The following is a 15,835-nucleotide window of genomic DNA, read 5'->3' as shown; positions in this document are numbered from 1 at the left end:
AAAGGACATGTATTGATCCCATGTGTGCCGATTAGTTTATCACATGGTTTACTTTGAACAGCTCCCTTAAGCCTAAAAGAATGCACATACAGAAATCTAATGGTAAATATGTGAAATGTTCACACCTCATTTCATTACAGGTGATGATTCTATATTAGTAATATGCTAAATTATGGATCCTGAAGAGCTTTGAGCACTCCCTCCTGTCTCCCGCCATCAATGTCAAAATGTAGTAAAAATTCTAAAAAACAAAACAAACAATAGTCATTTAATGCATCGCTGTTTTTATAATATATGCCTATGATACGCCCATCATACAAACAAGGATCCTTTGCTTTTTTCTGAATATATGCACCATTGCAAATATAGCCTATTATAAACTGCAGCTTAGCAAATGAATGAAGCAAATGAATCATTTTTGCAGTCAATTAAAAGTTCTGAACTTTACATAATTTATGCCAAATTATATTATACAAAACAAAAAATCCATCTTTGGATTGACTGCGATCCTTTTATGGATTTTGTAGACAGTAATTCTGTTTCAAATATATATTTATTTGGATTTAATTCATTGAATTGAATAAATAAAAACCTGACATTTACTTATTTTTTATCTACCAACTGAGAGAACACATCTTGCTTATTGTATTAGAATTACTATTTGATATTACATATAAACATTGACTATAAACTAGACATGTTGCGTATTAATAGTGCTATATATGAACCTCAAAGTATATGTTCATTTTTGTGTTGCTCCATAATGATATTCTGTTTGAGGGGATTTGTAATGTATATGGCCCAAACATAACCTCAAGCCCAGGGGCCACTGGCCCTCTCAATACACTGGAGACTGGAATAATAGCTGCTGAATATTTTACAGCATCACTGTACTGTAATTTTAATTAAATAAATGCTGCCTTGGTGAACATAAGAGAACATTAAAAAAAAACATCTTACCAACCCCAAACTTTTGAATGGTATAGTGTACAGTTAAAAACTGGACAAATACTGTAACTGTTTTATTGTAGAGTAATACAAATGATCTGCATTATATTTGTATCTAGGCCTATATTAAAAGATGTTTATATTTATGATATTTGACTACCTTTGGGCACCATCTCCAATTAATCCAGAGGTATAAACATTTAAACACGGAATATTATACAAATCCACCTCTTGAATTCATCAAAAAGTTTATAAGAACTTAACATATGTAATTATTAATAAATGATATAAATTTATGTCCTCAGAACTTGCATGATTTGTTCATGCATTATGAAGAATTCAATTTATCCAAGTATTCAATTTTCAAAAAAGAAACACTTCATTCATTTATTTTCTTAATAAAAAATGCGAAATATTTCTCAGCAGAATGTAAAAGTGTGTTGTTTTAATGAGATATTTCGTTTGAAATATGTTTCTCTCTTACCCTTTGTGTATCTATGTGCGACCACCGCAGCGTCTCTCTATCTGTCCTTGCCTAGGCTTGAATCCGTAACAAGCCTATCAAGTGAATATGATGGCGAAATGACAAGGAGGAAAAGGAGATTGCAGTGTTGATGCTAAGGCTGTTGGAAGGGCCTGTACACATGTTATTGAATTTTTTGGGATCCCTTGCCAGTAGTTTTGTCCTTGTCAATACAGATCACACTCTGTAGGTCAGACTCTGGAGAATAGGTCGCCGAGGTTTGATCTGAAAGGACGGAGGCTAGGAAAGCAGAGAACGCGAGAGAGAAAGGGATACAGTCGTATTATTTTACCGCTCCCCTCAATACATTATATCGCCGCTCTTTATAATGGAAAGCTAACTTTTATTTTATCATACGTGTGCGTGGCAGCAGTGCCCGGTGATAAAGGCACATCCTGTGTGCTGGAGTCCGATCTGGACCTGAACTTACGAGAGCTAGGGGCTGGGCTGGATGTGTCTGTTAGGGAACATAATTACTACTAATGACCATTAGGAGTTCAGTTTTCACCCTCCAGGGATTGGTGAAAGGGCTTTCGCCTTATCAGTTGATTAGTGCAAATCGTGGAGGCCGGATCCAGCATGTTAAGTAAACGGGACTGAGAAGTGTAGCATTATCTGGGGAAGACTAATGGAGCAGCGCAGAGTTCATCCTGAGCTAATGTGAGCCTCATATACGGAACCACTTACAGAAATCAGATAGTAATATCAAAAATTAAGCCACCTCCCCATCCTACCCCAAATGCCACACGCATCACTTTCCTCGTGCCTTTTTTTTTCCCCCCGCTAGTCTTGCTTATTTGCATATGTAAATGGACCCTATATATGGATCTTTCCTCTTGGATTTGGCCTCTTGCGAAGGAAATTGCAGCCAAGGCAATTAGTTGTTGACGAAGCAATATCGCTAAAATGATCGCACGAGGTGCAAACAGGGCCACGTTTGATGTGTTCAGATTAATCCATAATTGGACAAGGGCTGGGAGGGATAAGACCATGTCATACACGCCTGGACATGTTCTCTCGCCTCTGGTATGCTAATGGCGTAGGTTTAGCATAAACCATATAATCGTGTTTACTGGGTAAACTCACATTCAATTTCAGGCCGAGCGGAATGATGGAGATTGAGAGATGAAAGTGGGCGGAAGATGAATAATCTCGAACGTCACATGCACCGCAGGTAACTTATGAGACATTTATTGATGATTCAATATTTGTACTCATCAATGCTTATTTATGATTTATTGCTTCTTGAAAAAAAAAAATAGCGGCAATAATCAGCGATCGCCATATAAACCGAGCTGTGAGATCCTGTTGAACAAACATTGTATATTAGTCGAGAGTCCTCGTTAAACAAATGTCTCAGATTGGCTCATAGATATACACAAACCCCATAATTACTCATGGAAAAGACAAACTGAATCAGACCCATATGATGATGCATCTCCTGCTGTACATGTGCGAATAATAAACCAGCAGATGTATTGTAAATATGTAGCCTTGTGCTGAATGAAAAGACAGCAGGCGGTTTATTGCGCTACATCTTTATGTCTGTGCTCTCAACCATGCGTTGGATACAAACATGCCAGAAAACGTTAAAATGAATGCCTCTGTAGTATTTCAGATATGCCGGGTTTGCTATTTGTTATTAGTCTTTTGGAATATAGCCTCATCATTATCAAGCGATACAGACGGTGTTTTGAGTTATGAGGTTATCTGTACAGTGATCCTTCAACGTGTACATGACATTACATTCATCACTGACTTTAGCCCTTCTGGACTAGGAAATCATGTGGCTCATGCACAAATCATGAATGGAGAGCATAAGGAAAAGGAAGGCAAACCGAGTGTGGTATGAATATATCACAACCTTTTGTTTTTGAATGAGATCTGAGAAATAAGGGAATAGTTCATCCAAAAATTTCAATTTGCTGAACATTTTCTCACGTTCAGACCATCCTAGATGTCGATGAGTTTGTCCATCAGAACTTATTTAGAGAAATGCTGCATCTTATCAGCAGCGAATGGGTCAGCGGCGGCCCCAGAGAATTTTGAGTCTGCCGGGCAATCAATAGTAAATATCATCAAAACAGGTTATTACATTTTTAAAGCAATAATCAAATCACACACTCAATTTTGTAGGTTTTTATTCGACTCATCAAAATGTAATTAAAATGTTTCGCATTTTTCATTTTCAATAGAGCTGTGTTTTCTCGCCAGCTTAATTTTAGGATGTTTTTTTTTTTTTTTTTTGGCTAGACTCAAAGGTGAAAATAAACAAACACAGACCCCCAGATATCTATACAAGAGGAAAGTGGTGGTAGACTTTGATTTGACGTCTTGTGTTACATTTACACAAGTACATGGATCAGTCAGTTATTCTCTCACATGTGTAGAAGAGTAAATCAATAAATCTATAAAAAACTATTAACCAATTTAAAAATAATTAAAGATAAAGATATGAGCTATAATACTGTATAATAAAATGCTATAACAACATTTTTGACTGCAAATCACATCACATATTGCATTGCAGGAGTTATGCAGGCATGAGTCAAATGTTTTAATGTTGTTTAACATTTTTTTTTTTGAAAGTGCTATGAGATTATTATTATTATTATATATATTAATATTTTATTTATTAATTTATTTTTGAATCCTTCTTGGGGTGCTGAAGCACCTGCATCCCTCTCCCTAGCACTGCCTATGGAATGAATACTGTACAAAAACATCATAATAATCTTATGTAAGTAACATATTTAATGTATAAAAAAACTGCATGTTAGTGATAAATTAATCATTCAAGCATTTACACTTTAAACTATAACTTCTGGCAAAAATATGGGGCAGTAATCTAAATTCAGTACTTCCTTCAGGGAAAAAAGTGCAACCTGTGATGTTGTCTTTCAAGGTATGGAGTCGCGTGGATGTTTGTGCTGTTTTTTAGCATTTGTTTACTCTCATTCCAACACCACCAAATCATTTAAGTGAATAGATCACTTTCATGAATATTATGCTATCATTTACTCACTCTCATGCCTTTACAAGCATATTTTATTCCATGGAAAAAAAAGAAAGTCCTAAGCGAGGCTGAACACATGATACCAGAATTTTTATTATGAGTAGAAGTATTGCTTTAATTTGATTCTATGTGTCGCTGTCCTGTAGACCTCTACCCCCTACAAATGGCCTTCGTTGATCTCATTTGAAATTCCAACCTTACTATGTGATATTTCCTTTGAGACAGTCTCAAGTGAAAAAAAATAAAATATTTCCTCAGAATATGAATTGCCCTCTCTCTTTCTCTCTCTCTCTCTCTCTTTCTCTCTTCGATTTTTCTTTTTTTATCTTCCTGAGTTGGAAAGTCCCCCAAATGTAGAAAGAAAATAAGTGGGAAAGAAAGAGATGAAAAAGAAATAAAAGTTGTGTTGCAGCATTTTTGCCTGTGCAGTGGAATCCCTTAAAGGGATTTCATTTTTCTTCATCTCCCTGGGACCACAGGACCTTTAAACAGAGCCACGCGCTGAAAGAAGAACACAATTATAATTCCGATAGTCTTGTACAGTAAATGTAAACAGATAGCAGCCTGCCTCTCTGCCCTCCTCTATCTCCCAAAAGGCAAGTAATGAGGTAGAATAGATGTAATCGTCTTGAGCAGCAGCTTTTTACCTCAGTGCTTCTTTTTTTCCCAAATTGAAAAGTATTGGCTGGTCTACGACTCCGAGGCAGAGAGATGGACTTAAAAAATTTATGGGAGCCCTGAGATTTCACCAGAAGCATTAAAGTGATTTGTAAACAGTATAATATATGACTGCTTATAAATGACGGTGTCATTTTTTCATCCTAACAAAAGGGAAATATCTTCATTTCCATTCAATAGAGATGTGTTTTTCCGCCAGCTTAATTTTAGGGTGTATTTTTTTAAGTGCCAGGCTCAAAGGGGGAAATAAACAAACATAGACCCCCAGATATCTATTCAAGAACAAAATGGGGGCAAACTTTGATTTTGCGTCTTGTGTTAAATGATAAAATATGGAATTCTCCAGAAATTTGTATTTATTTATTTTAACATTATTTTTTATTTACTTTTATTGCAAAAGTTACGTACTGTCTTCTGGACAACGTTTGCCTTTTTGTGTGCGCATTTCAAAGCTTCTGGTGAACAGAAACACTTGTGATGTGCAATTTTAAATGCATTATTGATCTTCTGCATTATTAATAGCATACAGTATTGAGATTTTTGCTCCTTCACCTCATTTCTCTCACAAACTGGCTGGCAACTTCAAAATGCAATTTGTTAGAGTGCATTTTGAACAGACTCGAGTCCTTTTTCTATGAGCTCTTGGACTGATGTATCTCAATGGTTTGGTATCAGGCTTATGCATGTATATATTTTTTCAGGTCTTATTTTGTGTTGCATTAAACTACGGCATGGCTAATTTTAAAGTCACCATGGATTCCTGGACAAAATCAACTCCCGTCCTGCATTTTTTTTCTTGTTGGAAATCTTGTTCACTCAGACAAACATCATAATAAGGATAGAAAAGATGGTTGCATTTTCCGTTTAATGCCACAATAAAAGCCTGGCTTGCTAAATTTTACAAACCCCATAAATGGATACTCAACCTGAGCGCCTGTCCTACAGAGCCTTGCACTTGCTCCCTGCATTTTTTTTTTTTTGCATGACATGCCATATATGTCTTGACTGACAGCTCAGAGTCAACACCTTCCACTTCACAGATTTCACATTGTCTGTGCATCACTAAACGAGAGGAGGATTGAAAGATGGCGAAAATGAGGGAAAAGTTAACCCCCCCTCCCAAAAAAAACGGAAAAAAGCTGGTTGCGCATTCTGAATCCTTGCCCGAGGACAAATTTTACGGCATCAGTGTCACAACAGACGGATGACTTGCTACGGAGTGTCTTCCCAATCTTTTTAGACAGTGAAGACAGACTCTGCCTGTGACTTCCCTTCACGGTTTCTTCGCTGATTTACGTTCAGTGGGGGTGGGCCATCTGGGATCATCACATTTACTGCTTGCCCAGGCTGGCCCCCACTAAATGACTAACTCCATGAGATTGAATTCGTATGCTAAAGGTCAGAGTAGTAGATCATGACTCCATATGGATAGAGAAATAAATTCTGGAACTTAAGTAAATGGATAAACTTGCTGCGCTCCAAGGGGTGTTTACAACTTTCTGTGTTTTAGCCACATTGAGAGTTCTGGTTTAAGTCTATTTGGAGTCGCCTGTAGATAATTGCCACTTACACATTTTTCTTGGCATTTGTGTGCGTATGTGTGTGTGGTCTTTATGAAAAGCACAGATGAACTGCTGTACATGTCATTCCGAGTGACCTGTTCATGGTTCATAGATGTCCAAGATTATCCCCGATATTTCTCTGAAAGTATAATGTGTTCTAACATTTGCCCTTGCAGTTTTGCTCCTTATTTTCCATAATTTCCATTCAAGCAAAAAAAAAGTGACATTTCTTCTAGATAATGATACGTTTAATAATTTTAAATGCTTGAACACGCTTCACAAAAGCACAAATCAAATGTATGACGAAGTCCATTAATACTAATCTTATTAGTAGATGACAGTCCATGCAAGTACTAGTGATTTAAAAAAAATGTATTGCCCTTATTGTACAGTCATATGTTCCTAGAGAGCAGTTTGATCTCAGTAGATGTCATTTTTGTTGTTGTTGTTTTTCTTGTGTTGTGTTGCTGGAAAAAGATTATAGGTTTGAGATCACTCCAATGCCGAGGTGGTTTGAGGTCTATTTATTGACCCATTTTCAAGACTGCTATCAGTGCTATCTAAGCTATTTTTAATAAGGCTTGGTGACTGTAAATGTAAGTGCGCTGAGTTACAGTGACACTAATCAAAAAGCATCACAGTATAAGTGACACAATCAAAGTGAATACATACAGAGGGGAGTTTGCTGACATCCTTACATTTCTGTAATTAAATATTTGTGAAAAACTGCATATTATGATTTTTCTATTCAAAAGAGAACAAGAGAGAGAGAGAGACGAAAAGAGAAAAAAATAAGGGAAAAAATATGAAAAAAAACACAGATCTGCATCGTCCCTTGGGTACATTATTTCTCTTAGTAAAAGAGGACAAATTATGAGGAATGGGGCACGAGAAAAAAAAAAGCGTCAAGATATCGCTCATTTGCATCTTTTCATGTTTTCACAGCCTGACAGAAGATCAGTACCATAGAAGAGCCAGTATAAAGTTGTTTGTTATTTCTTTTTCGGGGCTATTACTTTTTCGTTCTCACTTTTTTAGTTGCTTTTCTATGTTCTCAGGTCACCGGATTAGTGCCTTGGTTCTGTGGATGGAAGCATTTTTCCTCATGTTGTGACTAAATTGTTATTGGGACCTGCAAGAGCACAGGCAGGAGCAGAGGGCAAAAGTGAGATTGATGAGTGTTTGGGCACTTTCCTCGAGACCCCTTCGCGTCTGGCAAGCACAAAGGCAGGCGAGTGTGACAGCCGGCATCCATCTCCCAGTCAGGGGCGACAGGAAAGGGGCACGCATACAGGGACACCCCCTACTGCCCTCCTTCCAGTTGGCCTCTATTGGCAAAAAGGGACCCATGTGTTCAAGTGGCCTTCGTTGTTAAGACCTTTGATAAGAGCAGGGATTTTCAAAACTGTTCTATGTTCATTTTATCACTCTGTCATCTGTCTATCTGTCTACCTATTTATCTGTATATCAGTCTATTTATTAAATATATATTTCAAGTTACAAAATTAAAGAAGTGAGTTAGTCAAAAACAGCACGAGAACAGTTATTTTCTCTATTTTGTTGTTTGATTAGCATGAATGACAGACTATGGGAATTTGAAACTGCTTTCACTTCAAGAGCTTCCCAGAACTAATATTCTGTTACACATGTGTTTTCTTTCTCAGCTATTTTGGTTGCACTTAAGACGTGTTGTGTTGATGAGGATACTTGCAAAGATGTGTATTTTGACACATAAGAGTGTGTGTAACCATTTAAGGCCTATAAAGCAGCAAAAATGACTCTCTAGGAGCACCATCTTCTATTTCCATGACAAAGATGATAGTCCAAAACCTTTGGTTGAAAAATGTCTGCCAGTTAATTGTGTCCACCAGTATATAGCCATAGATCTTACAGAAATTTTTGCTTTCTTTACATTTTAATTTAAATTGCAATTGTCTTGTTTGCTACTCCATTCCAATAGATTTCAAATTCAGAAATTAAATTGTAATGGACAGAGGATTCTTTATTTAATTTGAAATGCCGCACAACTGTGCTGAAAGTTCATACCACTAAGCTAAGAAATCAAACAAGTTGGCTTCACTGAAGAGAGGTTTTAAATTCTCACAAGTGCAGTCAAGTTCGAACCAGGAACCTTTCTTGATGAATTTATATCCTTCAGAAGAAGCAACAAAGGTTCGAATCCACCCTGCTGTTTTATTCCTGACATCGGGAGTTTAAATGGTCAGAGTGACTTGTGTTCATGGTGCTTGGTCTAAAAGCAGGACGGCATTGAATGCTCCTCACACTGGTGAGTGGATGACACATTGTTAGAGCGTTCAGTCAGAGCAGTCCATTCACCAATGCCACAAATCTCACTATGCGTGTGTTCTGATGTAAATTGCAGGTAAGGGGGAAATGTCTCCGTTGGCTGATGTGCCTGCAGTGCAGCGTGAAATCTCTGTTGACACTACCAATGGGCATTTCAGACAGAGAATAAAAATGGATGCGTAATTTGTCCGTGTTCATTTTGAAGGGTCCATTTTCATGTTTTTTTTTGTCTTCCCTCCATCAACAAGCACTTTATTTTTTTCTGCAGGTGCAGCTGAACTTCCACGAGCTTGTAGTTGTTACATTCGGGAATTGTCTCTTCACAATTGTTGATGTTAAACAGTCCCTTTATTTTTGCATGGATTTAATACATTTGAGGTCGTGCCAATTTTCTGTTTAAAAACAGAAAATATTGATGGGTTCAAAAGTAATTCAAAAAACATAGAAGACCTCTATATTTATCTTCCCAAAGAGAGAAGATGAAAGTAAAATAAATATCTGCTGTGGGAATTTATTTGCTGGATAAACTGTTCATTTTGCCCTCGGCACACACCAAAAAAAAGATGCTAGAAGTACAGGTGCTAAAACAGTGCAGTGAAATAATGATGTTTTGGGACCTGTGAAATTTGTAAGATGCTTTCATCACTCAGTATGGCTTTCATGAAATGTACTGTACACCTTAAGGGGGGAAACAAGAAAGAATGCTCACCCTTTGTGTTCCTGTGCATGAAACACTACCCTTTACCTCTTGACTGCTGGTTTTCTGATCTCCAGACTTAGTAGTTGTGTAGTCACTTATAAGTGCACGTGCGCAATCATACAAACAGACGCACACACATTGGGTTTGCATGCAGTCTTCAGTCTGTGAGACAAAGGAACCGCTTGTTGCCGCGTCTACTCTGCCGTGATGTGACATGTTAAAACAGAGTTCTCTGTAATTCCACATTAGAACAGACAGCGAGCATAGATAGTGCTGCCTGAGCACTGAACCCCCCTCTGTCCCTGAAGCCTTTTGTGGGGACAGCCAATAGACACTTCAAAGAAAAGAACATGATAATTGCAGCTCCTATCAGTCCATTGGTCTCTGCCAAGAAGAGATGGATGAGTTATTTGCATGTCTAATGGCACTGTAGTACCTTCATGGCCTTAGGGAACCACTTGAAAATAAAAATGAACATGACATAGTGGCATGCAATTTTCAGTTCAGTGTGATAAAGATTAAATACATAGCTATATATGTTTATATATGCACATACACTTATTATTATTGTTATACATTACTTTTAAAAAGTTCAGTAAGATTTATAAATGTTTTATAAAAGAGTTTAATGCTTATCAAAGGCTTTTATCATTAATTTCAAGAAATAAATTATAAAGAAATAACAATAATTATTATTATTGTGTTTAATAGTAGTAGTAGTAGTATGATAGTGTAATAATAGTTATATAGTTGAGGTTTTATTTTAATATTTAACTAATTTCACATTATTGTTATTAATATTATTATTCACTTTCTTCATATTATTATTTTAATTTATTATTATTATTATTAGTAGTAGTAGTAGTAGTAGTAGTAGTAGTAGTAGTAGTAGCATTTGTTTCATTGTTAGTGGTTTCTAGGTTGAAGAATTGTTGTATATCTGATTGTATATCTGATTAGTTTTTAGCACAGCAGAAGTTCAGAGTCACAGCCAGTCTTAAACAGGACCAGTCCCGGCCCAGACCTGACATGTTGCTTGTGATGGTGTTACTTGTGTGAAATCAATGCATGTTTTAACAGGAGAATTGGTAATCACATCCTGTAGCAGTCCACAGTCCATTCAGCCACTCGGTAAATAAAGCAGCGGGTTTAAAAAAACAACAAAAACACTAAGCTAAAATATGAAATTAGATTCCCAATCTGTATTATCTGGACACAGATAAAGCTCTTTTGTAACAGAGTTTTGAAACTCGATATGTAGTTGGATCTGCTTCATGAAAATCTATCTGTTTTTGATTTGATTACATTTGCTTTGTATAGCAATAACAATTGCTCTGTTTGGTTCCTTCTCAACACAGTAGGAATAAATCAGGAGCACAGGAAGGCTAATCATGTACCTGGGAAGGTTACTGAGAAAGCCACTCCATTTAAGGCACCGTGTGGTATTCATTAGTCAAGCATGCATCACATGCTTACTCTTGTTGTTTTTCATTAGAGCATTTATTATTTTCTCTGAAGGTAGGAATCCTGTTTTATTGAATACATACAGTGTCAAATGTAGGGTGAACTGGTAAAAATAATGTCTCAGTTACGTATGCAACCCTCATTCCCTGAAGGAGGGAACAGAGACGTCATGTCGGTGACTGACAAATTGGGATCTCGCTTAGCAAGACCAATCTACTTCGAGTGTAAACTAAACGAACACATTGGCATGCAACGATTGCATCCAGCTGCAGCTGATCACAGCGTGAGTATAAGTAGGCAGCAAGTCCAGTGTATATTTCGGTTTTTACCGAGGAGCCGAGACGATGACCTAGCCGCTCAGCAGTGGTACAGCATCTGTGGTGACGAGACGTAACGTCTCCATTCCCCACTTCGTTGACTGTCAATTTGGGATCCCTACCAAAGAGCCATGGATGCTGCCCCTTTCAGTATCCTGTGGGAGCCTCCTGCACACCCTCTGTCTGGTGTAGGCCAAGGCTCACCACAAGAAGGCCAGCTACAGTTGTCATAGGACTATCCACTCAGTAAGGCTTGATAACACTGGGAAAGTACCCTGTTCTACTTAGGAATGGAATGTTGTGGAAGTCCCATCCTTCAGAACACTTACTCATATGGACAATTGTTTAGGTGCATATGGAAGATTGGAGGTGATTGTAGCCCTCTTAAAAGATAACAGAAGGTCTGCCAGGGAAGCACAGACTCTGAGGCTAAACCATGGAATTTACACATATGGGTTCCTATTAGGTCACTACATATGGGCCCGAGCGGTTCTCAACGGTTATCAAGAATTTATCGAGTGAGGGCTTGGTGCTGGACGCTCCACCACGTCTGGCCGTCAAGAGGTCAAAGGAGCTCAATAGAGTCTGCCGTATACACTCTCTGGAGCGTTTAAAGCATGCCGAACCGATACCGGCCACTCAGTGCTTCTACCTGTTTGAGATGAGAACACAGAAAGAAACTGGATCCACATGGAGGCTATAGACTGCTAGCGACGTGCCAGGAGCCAGCGCCCAGGTGGATGCAACATTTCTAGTAGAGTGAGCTTGCAGCCTGAGGGGGCAGGGCATACCATGTGAGCCAGGATTATGACATCTGCTATCCATTTGCCCATCCTCTGCTTGGAGGTGGTATTCCCCTCCTGCCGGCCTGAAGCTTTATGTCCAGAATGGCATGAAGCAACCTCAGATGCTTCTGACTCCAGAGGAAGAGGTGGCGGGCTAGTTGTGACATGTGACAGGAGCGTTAACTACCTTGTTGGTTGATTTACGCAACAGTGTTTGTCCATGTGGACTAGTATGTGTTTGCCTCTGAAAACTGTTGCTTGAACATTCAGGCAGTGTGTATGAGGCCTGCACAAGGCATGCTGTCTGTTTGACCAAACCCAACTCGATACTTGAGAATGTGAACACCCTGCTCTCTCAGGGGAACTGTGCTGTCTCTACAACTTTCTTGAAAACACAGGGTGACAGGGACTGCCCACAGGGCTGGATCTTGTTCTAATATCATATGTTCATTCTTTGACACGGATCACGGCAATAGTCTGAGGTGTGGATATATGAAAGAACGTGTCCTTCAATGGTAACCGTTTGTGAAGGACCCGGTACAAGACACACAGGTCAAAGATCAGCAGTAACCCACTTCTTTTTTTGGGTATGACTGTAAAACCCTATCTTTGGCTGGAGGGACCAGCTCTATCACGACCTGGTCCATGTGCGGAACAAAGAGGGGTCTGAGTGTCCTTTGGTGCAGTGCTTACCTCGTTCCACGGTTTTGCTGAGGGTGCCTGAGTAGGGCCTTTGATGACTTTCTCAAACTGCCCACTGCTGCCTGCTGGTGAGAGAGGAGCATGAGTGTGGTCTGGTGCAAGAGGAGCAATGGTCCCTCGAGGGTGAATGCTCTTTTATGACACAAGCCACACAAGGGAGATGCCTTGCAACACAAGCAGGTGTTGTGCAGCCTGATGTGTGCAAATCCACTTGACATGAGAAAACCATCACCACTGATGTGCTGTACCGCCAACACCAAGAGTTTAAAACTCGTTCAGTCTTCTTCTCTCAGGAGAGAAGTCAGGAGCTAAACAATGTGAACACTCAGCTCCGAAGCAAAAAGATGCTGCCTACATATACTCAAACTGTGACCAGAGACTGCTGAATGCAATCATCGTATGCCAATGTGCATCAGCTAGTTTACACTCAAAGTAGATTGATCTCTTTAAGCGAGATTCCAATTTGTCAGTCACTAACGTGGTTCAGAGTGACCAACTAAAAGGGAACATTCATTACTTTTATATATAGCCTATTAATTTTATCACATTCAAAATTTAGTTGTACATTGTGTTTGGGGGAATCTCTTACAGACAACATGTAAACAATATTTATTAGTAAGGGAGTACAGGTGACATCCTATTTAATAAAACAATTCTAAGTGGGTACTGAAAGAATTTAACAATAGGCTTATCAGGGAGTGTGCTGAAGAATCTTTTTCTGATGAAGAAATGTATTCATATTTAGATTCATTAATTATGTGCATATGTACATAGATTATTTTCCATACAGCCCATTTTCAATATCTGAAACATAATTATTTATATATGAGAGCCAGTGTTATATATATGAGCACTTGTTTATACATAAAGTAATTCTAAACAAAGAGCTAAGACCAATTGCAAACAGAATAGTGCTTTTGAATAATACAGTCTTTTTTGCAGTTATTAGTAGTTTCAGTTGGAAATTACATAGCAGATGGTGAAAGTACAGAGTTGAGAAATTAAAGGGGAAGAGGGAAATGAATTTTGGATATGTCACAGAGCCAAATCTAAACCTACATCTCCCACATGAGCACCACATGCCAACCACAATTACTACATCTTCATCTACATGAGCAAAATGAAAAGATAACATGTTAACTATGTTTTGCCAATATAGCATTGACATGAATTATAGTGATACTTCTCCTCCTCATCATCAGCCGTAAGTTAATGTCATCAGTGCCTGTTAAAATATAAATGACATCGCTTCTGAAAGCCCCAGAATCCATTATAGGAATTTGCTCTTGCAACATGCATGATCACCATGAAACCTTTTAGCAGACACCATGCCTAACCTGCAATGACCTTGAACGCCTGCAGTAGCCCATGGTCAAGTCCACAGTTCACTTAGTCCAAGCAGAGCACTATTCTGAAACAATGCCTAATTGACCGTTGGGTTGGGGCTCCGCTGACATTTTTGAAATGCTTGACACGACATCTCTGTAGGTGATGTGAATCTTCTCTTCTCCGCTCACGTCCTCTCTGCCACTTGCCCTGACATGAGGCAAAATCATTAATTTGCAATGTCGGGCTTAACGCTGCACTTTAGTGTGCAGTCGGCAGGCGTAGAGGGATGGAGGGGTCCTCATTACGGAGCCGCTGATTGTTCCTCAGGCTACTATAAAGGTTCGTCTCTAGCAGCCACTGACATATTTTCTCCTGAACTGACAATAAAAGCTGTACTCTGAAGCAGTGGTACAGAGAGAGACGGGTGTAAAACCCACTGTTGTTCCTGTTCAGCTCCAGTCGGCTAGCTCTGCATGCTAATCCACACCAGTGTTCTGACAGATTTAAGACTGCCCAGGATTTTACATTTCCCACTGTTGCCATTAGTTTTGAGCTCTGTATTTCTCAGAGTCTTGTACTTAACATGTTCAGTCAAATTTATTATGAAATCAAATTAGCATTGTTTTTTGTTGTTTTTTTACCTTTCTTTCTTTTTTGTACCTTCAGTGGAGTGATCATATACTTTTTTCTTATTTAATAGCATTGAAACATTTTTTTTTAAACAACTACCAGACCTCTTTCCATTATATGTGTTAAGAGAGTTGGGAAAATGCGGATGCCGTCAGATGTTAGAGCACTGGAGTTGCCCTGGCAACCCAGATAATGACAGACTGCCTTCCCTCCACAACCGCACTTTCAGTCGATTGTTTGCACATTGAGATTAAGCGATCACTCGTCAGAATGAGACTGGTGTGAGCGCAAGCTTGAAATGTTGTCTGTACACATAGGGCATAGGGATGAACAAATGGAGGAAGTGAAGTTTTGCAGCTGTGACATTTTGTTCATATATTGTAGGAATCCATAATAATACATATTATCGCTCATTTTCTCAAATACATGAACATTTCAGGAAAGAGAAAAAAAGTTTCACATCAGAAAAAAGCACATCATTAATTTGGGCTCATTTAGTGGTTTTCGTGGAGCGAAGACTGTTGTGAAGCTGATGTGTTAATGAGATAGATCTTTCATGTGGAATGATAGGACAATTAGGAGAACAAAAGTGCAAGGTGTGACAATTTAAGTGTGTGTGCTTTGTCAGTGTCTGGAAACGGCACCGCTGAGACAACATATGCATAAAACTATGGTTATTAAGCAATTGCTTTTTTTTTTCTTGAAGTCCGCATTTCAATGCTCGCGCTGTCCTTGTTACTGCAGTCTCAAGTGTACTTCCACCTCGCACCAGGCTGTATATATTGCCGTCTCAAAAATGGAACTGAAGTTGCTGTACATTATGTAGCTGCAGAACTGATTTGAGTTATGTGGGCGAGAAAATTCTAATTTCAGA

At 38.6% G+C, this 15,835-nt stretch overlaps 1 protein-coding gene across 2 annotated transcripts in view; it reads left to right on the top strand.

Annotated features, from left to right (window-relative positions):
- The window catches only part of cdh8 (cadherin 8), a 77,884-nt gene that overhangs the window by 18,155 nt on the left and 43,894 nt on the right, over positions 1-15,835 (top strand). The gene's annotated exons all lie outside the window — the stretch shown is intronic.

The sequence above is a fragment of the Puntigrus tetrazona genome, chromosome 7 (genome assembly GCF_018831695.1).
Source record: "Puntigrus tetrazona isolate hp1 chromosome 7, ASM1883169v1, whole genome shotgun sequence".
Classification (NCBI taxonomy): domain Eukaryota; kingdom Metazoa; phylum Chordata; class Actinopteri; order Cypriniformes; family Cyprinidae; genus Puntigrus; species Puntigrus tetrazona.
Note: the sequence above shows the minus strand (reverse complement) of the source record. Positions and strands in the feature narration are given on the sequence as shown.